Here is a 9,234-nt window from a genome sequence, read left to right on the forward strand (position 1 = left end):
AACAATTTTGTCAACGGACAACTTTTATTTTCATCCGTTAGTCGTCCGTTTGTGCTATCCGGTAAGGTGTGACCGAGGCTTAATACAAAAGAGGTAAACATGCATACTACGTCGGTGAATTTAACCAAATTATTGATAGATCTGTCTTTGCTAAATCTTGTAATTGAACAAAGCAGAAACAATAAAGTAATAAGAAATCAAAAGCTTTGTAAAGTCTGTCATAATAATAGATTGGGAGATTAACACACTTTTTTATATTGTCAAAGAAATTCTGGGTAATTTTAATTAAAACTCTCTTATTTTTATCAATATATTATCAGAATATTTATAACTGAAAACAATCAGTATAAAAAAATCAATTGAAAAAAGGATTTCAAGATATAGATTGCGTATTTCTTTCTTTTTTTAAATGAGAACATAGTCTGTATATGTATATTCTGAAATATGTATTTATTATACTTCATGCCAAAATTCCAGATTTTGTTTGGTTAATACGATATAGATAAATTACACTATCCCACGTCTGAGCGGATTTTTTTTTATGTCATCCCCTCGACCAGACCAATCACAAATCGATGATTAAAAGGGCAATGAATTGACTGTACATCAAGCAATTAAAGACAATGCTAAAATTCGACGATTTGGCTCAGATTTCATTATTTGACTGTAAAAATATAAATTGGGAATATGTCCATGGGACACATATGATGCGCGAGCTTGCATATCATATAAAGTTATAAAATCACATAACTCTAGAGCAGTAAAAGTGACACCACCCAATATCAAACTTGATATGTATTATGTGGTAGTAAGCATGCTGTACAAGTTTCATAACATTTGGTTAAGGCAAACTAAAGTAAAAGAACGGAAACCAAAAATTCTGCAAAAATGTAAAGGGTCAAAACTCTAGACCGATTATAGTGACGGCATCAAAATTCAAAGTTGATCTGTGTTTTGTTGTAATAAGTATAGTGTATTAGTTTTATAACATTTGGTTGTGGCAGACTAAAGTTATGGAACGGAAACCAACTTTTAAATGTACAGATTAGATTTTTTTTGTATATTGTCTTTACAATATTGTTCTTAATATTCCTTTCTGTATTTTGAAATCATCTTTTGATCGTGTTCGACGTTGAATTGTTTAATTGTTAAATTTCCTTTAACACCGTGAATCATCGTACAGCGGATATAGGTACTAACCAAGCGGGCGTGAGCGATTTTGATCTTACACGGTAACGAAAATCTTTGTTTTGTTCACATAATATCAATGTGTACTTCAATCTAAACATAATTGCTGTTTTAAGAAATTATTTGGTCGTAGGTTGTTGATTAGAGATGTCTCATTATTTTCCCAAAACAAGAGGAATTACTAAAACATTGTAAAAGCATGTGCAAATACTTGTCTAAGAAGTTGGCCCTCGTCTCATCCGATATAATTCTATATTCATTGCAACACTTTTTCTGATAGAAGGTCAATGTGTGTGTGTGTAATAAGTATATAGCTGTTTCAATAATTGGCATTGAAATCTGTCATACCTATGTTATTTTTCGATATTTTATCCCCAAAAAAGTGTTGTGTACGGTGTTTAGATGATCACATAAATCCTTATGTACGGTGCATAGTTAAGTTGTAGTACACCGTACACAAAAACATTATTTTTATACTCGTTTATTACCCAAAAAGTTTCAAGGAATGAGTAATCACGGGTAGGTTTATGATTGGTGACTATTACTTTTGCCCTGTATTAGGTTTCTTTCAGATAAAACATGTAAATGTCTCAACTACTGTATCGAAATTGAAAGTTGGTGTTGACATTCACAACTATTTTCGCATGTTCAAGTTAATTGTTCTTATTTAAATATCAAATTTGTTTTATGAATAGAAAAAAATCGATGCGAAAATAATTTCGGAGCAGGAATTTCAAATGTTCAGAAATGCACATTGAATATTGATAAAGCAAAACAGAGATTTTCGTTACCGTGTAAGGTCAAAATCGATCATGCCCGCTTGGTTAGTACCTATATCCGGTGTAATGATGATACACGGTGTTTAAAAAAGAAAGAAATACCTGTCGTAGTGAGTAATAGTGTGTGCCCAAATATTTTACTGTTGAAACCAGAACAGAGCAGAAGTAAACAGGAAGTCGGAAGGGAGTAAATATTGACATATCTCACCTTTGCCTTATTGAAGTTAATTTTGTGGGAATATTTAAATTTCATCTGAAATTGATATTTTCACATTACCATTATCTAATTCTAAATTCGTGGATTGGTATATTTGTTTGCACTGTCGATCATTAAAGCATTATTATGATTTGGCTAGATTACAAAATGTATCGTTATGTTTCAAATTTATACATTGTTATTGAATATGACAAATTGAGATTTTTGTATTTATGTATGACGTAAAGTTGTACCTGTTATATAGTGCACTCATTTGTTACAAATATTCATTATAAATAATTCCTCTTATAGAGCCTACAAAGGTTTTGTGGGGTAACCTCGGGGTGTCCACTTCCTATATACAAGGCGATAGGACGTGCCGCTGGATTAGTTCACCTTTTCAACCTTGGAAATATGTGAATAGGTCGGGAAAACTATCAGAAATATATGATAAGTTAAATAAAGTTTCCATAACTTCGTCTGTCATCTTTCTTGGTATTCCTCACTTTGTCTTATCAACCATTTTGTCTATTTGAGCCCTTTGGTATTCCATTGTTACATTACAAAACAAACGAAACCCAAACAATATGTGAAAAGGAAACATTTTACCTACGCAATATATAAAAAAGTGTACATTTTTTTATCCTAAATTATATAAAAAGGGAGCGGAATCGGAAACCCAGCGGCACCCCCTATCAATAAAGTATTGAAGTGACCCCCCAATTATGTTGAAATTAGCCATAACTGTCATATGCTTTCTTTATGTATCAAAAATTGAGATGTATGTAAACGCAATACGATAGAGCAGTGTGCATGTTTACTGCTGAGAAAAGGGAGGAAAGAAAGTTAACTCATCACTATTGTTATAGATTCTAGTTTGAAGTCGTCCACCTGTGTCAATATCGAGGAAAAGATTAAGATGTAAATCAGACTTTCTTCTATGGGTCGTATCCTTAATAGCAATTATATCTGAATGATTAAATGTTTTTCATCGTTACATTTAGAAGGAGTTGAAATTCGGAATACATACTTTAAACAGAGCTTGTTTTTGGTATTATGTGACTCTAAAATTGCGACATTGAAATTAACTGTCTTCGTCCCAAACGTTTTTGCAGCATAGTCAAAATATTTGAAATGTCATAAGCAGTAGAACCAATCATATTTTCGGTAAACTATACTATAGTTTTGTGTAATGCGTTGTCATTTGTTTCGATATCAACATAACTTCGATTTTTTTTCTTGACATATTATCCTTTGCATGTTTACTCTATTTTATTTATTTACAACTTTTTATCGTTACATTAAGGAGGAATCGAACATTTAAATGTAAACTATAAAACAGAGCTTGTTTTTGTTGTGCATGTTATTTTTTTTTTTTTTTTTTTTTTTTCGGGGGGGGGGGGGGTGAAAGAGGGGCATTTGTTGCTCTTTGTTGGGCGCATTGAAAGTATCTGTTCTCTTCCCAACGTTTTTGCAGAAAAGTCAATGGAAATATTTTAATTTTCATGATCAGAAGAATCATTCATATTCTGTGTTAATTATCATACGGTTATTATATTACGTTGTCATTTGTTTCGATATCCATATAACTTAAAAAGAAAAAATTGTTTTTCAAAATTTCATTGGTTTATTTTTTTGACATAAATTCATGAGCTTGTTTTTTAACTTTGCGGGAAAGAACGTCAGAACATTTATTTTTAAAAATCTTAGATTTCACATTAGAATTCGTAAAAAAACTAGATTGCGTAATAACGTCACGTTAATGTCTTTCACTAAACGAGGTTGAATCAACACTAAATGATAAACAGGCTGTACTCCTTGTAAAAACCAATTACGTAATTGATAACCATAGTATTTTCCACTCTGTTTATATTAACTTTCTTTTGTTTAGTGTACTAAAAACCTAAGTCGGAGACATTTCAATATGTTATCATTATCCTCGACTGTACGGCCATTTCAAGGATATGAAAAAAATAGAGATTGCTAATAGATTTACTTTAGATCAGAACATAATTCTGATATTGAAGAGCGGTATACTACTGTTGCTGACTCTAACAAAAATGTGAATTACATAAGATTTGCTGTATAATTCGATTTAAATAAACCTTTTTCTTGATTGTGTTATCATTCTAGCTTTTAAAGGGACCAGAATGCAATTACAGAGTAAAGCCATTGTGAATATTGACTATAGAGGAAGCTTTAAAAACAGTTTTGAATAAACTGGTCTCAGAATCATTTGAAATAATTTGATTTTTGATATATAGTGGTTTTACTTCATACACTATTGCTTGTATGAAATAATCATAATTTTATTATTTTGATTTTAAACAACTAGGATAAACGTAACTATACTTAACTATAAACACCGTCAGTAACAATGTTCAAATACCTAAGCATACTAAGGGGTACCTATTAAGTATACATTTCGTCATTACTGACAGAAATGCAATGGAAAAATATCAGCTGGTTTTGATCATGTTGATATGTTCATTAAACTTCTACTAATATGTATTCCCTTAGAAATTATGAAATTGCTTTCAATCAGTTGAACTTCTTGATAACACAATACTCTTGTTAATTCAAGTAAAATAAGAGAGTGGAACACATCTATCTTCCACTCGATCTTGGAAGTTGAAAGTATCTGCTCTTTGATCGGTTGTAGTCTCTTTGACATTTTCCCTATTTCCAATCTTAACTGTGCTGATCAACCACAAGCACTAAATGGACTTTTGCAATTAGAATGTTTGTCTCAACCATATACTAAATAGGTTTTCTTCTTATGTTGGGTACATCAATTGTCAATAAATGTATTAGAATTTTGGATAGCAAATACTGTTGCATCGATCATCACTGAAGAATATTTTTGTCGAAAGGCGCATCTGGTGTTGTAAAAATTGATTGAATGTCAATGAGACAACTATTCTTTAGAGACCAAATATAGATGTTTCAAATTCGAAGATATCAGATTTGCATTTTTGCAATCAGATGTAAATACTTTTGATTAAGATATGTTGCTGTTATTTAATCAGATATCAGCAAATACATTAAAAATATGCATTATGTGCTTTTGAAAGTGACAAGCCTTTTTCGCGTTGATATTCAAATACTTCGGCCATTGTAGCATTCCAGCATATGAAGTATTTTAACGTCATTTTTGTTTCAAAATCTGTCAGTTAAATTCTTCTTGGGATTTTTGTGGATTCTGGCAACACTCAAAAATTGTTACACTGCCATCGCTGTTTAAAACAAACAGTTTTGTAAAAGTTTTGTTAAAGAAAAGGGCAGCTGGATTCTTGATGCCATCTTTGCCTTCCAAAATTTGTCTGTGGTTTTTTCCCTCGGAACTAATTTCTATGATTGAATTAGTTTTACCATCTGTAATCATCAAATTTCCGTATTTGTCAGATGCTATCCCTCCAATATCAGGATAGTCGTTCAAACTATATTTAAATGACAATTTTCCAGTCTTTAGAAAACGATATATTTCTCCTGTGTCTTTAATTACACAATATAATCTATCAGACTTATCAAAATTTAAATAATATACCATTCCTGCACCTACAGTTAGATCTATTAAAACGTCTAAATGCATGTTGCATAAGTAAACTTTTCCAAATGAACCTAGAGCAATTCGGCCTTTTCTCACAGCAATACCCCATATTTCAGAAGGAAACTTCTCCTCAACAGACACTTTTTTCTCCAGTTCCAAGTTCTTTATTTTGACATACTGTATCGATTTCTCTCGTGCCAAACTAACCATGGCTTTACCTGTGTTTGGTATTATAGCTATATTCCATGGTTTACTTGTAAGTTTTTGCATTTTTGTTATCATTCCATCTTCATTAACGACACCTAATGCAGGTATATCAAAAAAGCATACAAGTAGCATGTCTTGCGGAATTATAACAGAACTAGATATCATTGAATCAATCAGATTAAACTCCTTTGTGAAAATAAACGAAGGTGGCTTTTTAGGTATAATCGGGGCTTGTATTTGGTTAGAAATATGATGAACAATGGTGTATGGTATTGTATTTTCCTGAATCAAGCCCATTTTTTCGGATGGTAGAATATTCATTGTCGGTGAAAATAAGATATCAACTGATTTGGTTGAGGACAATATATGTTGAAGTCTATCCTGCAACTCGCTTATCTTCGGTTTTAACGAATGGATCATTACGAATTTCTGGCTTTTAGAACCCACTTGCCCTGTTGTTTTTAAGTTCTGTTTAAGGTAATCAATTTTGTTTTTCATTTCTTGGATCTCTTCTGTGGTTGAATTTATCTCAGATAAATGTTTTCTTTTGATATCTTTAATTTCAGTTAATAGGTCTTGCTCCATTTCATCAATTCTTTTGAGCATGCGATCTTTCAAATTTGCGACTTTTGAAGCTGCAAATGAAGCGTCGTCCTCTATTTTAGTTGATGTTGATTTCCTTTCTTGTTCTAAATTCCCGATTGTATTTGCTATTCCATTAAGTTCAGATTTCGTTGCAATTAACATTGAGGAATCATCTATATTTCTAGAAGCGTCTTCAAGCTTGATGACTGAATAGCAGTTTCTGTGTTTTTCCAGCATACAGGACCGACAAATCAACATGTCATATTGAGTGCAAAACAAGTCCAGAATCCTCTCCGTGTGAATTTCACAATATTGATTTGAAGTTAAGACAGATGTAGGTAAAATATCAACGTTGACTAAATGGTGCGGAGTACGTGATTGGTGAACTTTTACACAGTGTTCACATATTAACTCTTCACATTCTATTGCTTTTGAAGTCTTTTCATTTAGACAAGAGTCACAATAAAAAGTAGCCATTTGGACCTGTAATTAACAAAATAATAATATATTTTTATCATGTTTAAATTTCTTTAAATTTAACTGTTAAAACAATGTAAGTTCATCTTCAAATGAATATGCAGCGGTAATAAAATCATATAAAAGTGATAATAAATAAAGGCAACAATAGTAAATCGCTGTTCAAAAGTCATAATTCTATTGAGAGAAGAAAATAATTTAAGTTACGAAAAAAAGCCGAGTGAAACACATCAACTATAAGAGGAAAACAACGAAAAACAGACACACTGAAGTGCAACAAAAAAAACCAAACGAGAATGCAACATACATAGAAACGAACAATTACATAACAATTGCCATATTCCTGACTTGGTAGAGGACATTTCAAGAAAAAAAGATTGGGTAGAACCTGGTTTTCTGGCTATTCAAATCTCGCGCTTTATGGCAATGTCAAATATACCGCTAAAATGGCAAAATTACATGACAGGAATACAGTACAAATAAATGCAAGAACACTCAGGACAGAGAAATACGTAAAAAAATAATATAATAGTACATTTGGATATTTTAACAAAAGAATAACAACGAATACCTAAAATATACTTTAATGATAATATAAAGTATTTTATGTTTAATGACACTGTGTTGATATTGCAAAGGATTTGGGCAAACGGTTCTTTAGAAATTATCATCCGGAAACCAAAATTGTGAATGACAGACGAACGAAAAAAGGTTGACCGGGCATATAAATCACTTAAATCCCTTTAAATGGTGGGTTAAACAAGACTTGGGAAATAAAACAATGGTTTCGTCGATTTACAATCATGATAGTTTTATTATTTATTGTTTTTTACTTTTTGTTTTGTATATCAAGTCAGTATAGTAGTCATGAACGTAAGATGCTTTTCAAAATGTATTTTTCTCAAGAAATTTTAGGGTTTCAATTTGAATAATTCAATATAATTTGTTATAACATTAAAACAAAGAAAAGACTTACCTGAATTAAACTGTTTCTCGAAATCACTACGTTTATTGAGGGCCCTCATGGGGTTTTTGATTATGTGATTACTTGGCCGTTTTTTTAATGATTATTTGATTATTAAGCCAAATATTTCATGATTTTTTGATTACCTAGGACTGTATTTTTAGTTTATGATTATTTGATTACTAAAGATGAGCAAATATTTAATGATTATGTGATTATATTGGCAAAAAAATGGTGATTATGTGATTACTAGGACCCCCCCATGAGGGGCCTCTTTATTGGCAGCGTCAATTGTGTTTCTCCACTGAGTGCAAGAAAGCACTACATACAAACTTTTCAAGATCTCGGTCAAACATAAATTGATGATTAAATTTTCACATGATTGTACTATAAACTTCTGCTATACCTGTTTTTTATTATATTTATTCTTGATATCGTGATCAACAAAAATGCTATAGTATACACTGCATATCATTCTTACTCATCAAAGGTGATGAAATGATTTTGACATAAATTATTTTACATTATTAAAAGAAAAATATATCGATATGAAAAATTAATAAAAACATTTAAATACCTAGAAAAATAATATTCGAGTAAAGTCTCCTTTGATAAGATATATTTGAATATGCGTCAAAAATATAATTTTTGATCGTTCGTATTTGCTGTGGGGCCGGATCGACACGATTTTTTTTTCTTTTGATTGTCCTTTTTGATTTCGAACGTTGTTTTTATCTCAACGGTACTTATCGATAACATCGAATACAGAATATGTTGGGAAAAATGTCAAATGAAAGTTATCGAAGAGGGTGACCAAATACAATGTGACATAGAACGTATCCAGAAAGGAACTGCATACTTGTCTTTATCCCACATAAATGGTTTTTCTAAGCTGTCGCTATATGCTTTTTCAGAAGGGGATATATACTCAAGTTGACAAAATAATTTAATGCAGCAGTTGTTTCGGTATTTGTTATTTTTAGTTTAGTACTCGGCAATACTTAAACTGGGTACACAAGACCTCGTATACTGCTGTTGGAATCCGACTACATAGATTTACTTAGGAATGATTTTTTATAATTCTTTTACATTCAAGTATGTTGACTCAACATATATATATATATAAACAATCATATCTTAACCACATCACATCACAGCTTAATGTATTCTTCTGAACAGTTAAAGGTCCCTTCTATATATTGGTTATCTAAACTACACAAAACCAGATGCTCCGCAGGGCGCAGCTTTATACGACCTCATAGGTTGAACCCTGAACGGTTGGGGCAAG

The 9,234-nt window shown here is 31.4% G+C and overlaps 1 long non-coding RNA gene across 1 annotated transcript; it reads right to left on the reverse strand.

Moving 5' to 3' along the window:
• Positions 1–3,558: 3,558 nt before the first annotated feature.
• Positions 3,559–7,996, reverse strand: LOC143072673 (uncharacterized). The gene is made up of 2 exons (XR_012977274.1): positions 7,959–7,996; positions 3,559–6,988 (listed from the first exon to the last, which is right to left on the reverse strand). It is a non-coding gene; the product is annotated as an uncharacterized LOC143072673 (long non-coding RNA).
• Between the last annotated feature and the right edge of the window lie 1,238 nt (positions 7,997–9,234).

The sequence above is a fragment of the Mytilus galloprovincialis genome, chromosome 4 (genome assembly GCF_965363235.1).
Source record: "Mytilus galloprovincialis chromosome 4, xbMytGall1.hap1.1, whole genome shotgun sequence".
NCBI lineage: Eukaryota > Metazoa > Mollusca > Bivalvia > Mytilida > Mytilidae > Mytilus > Mytilus galloprovincialis.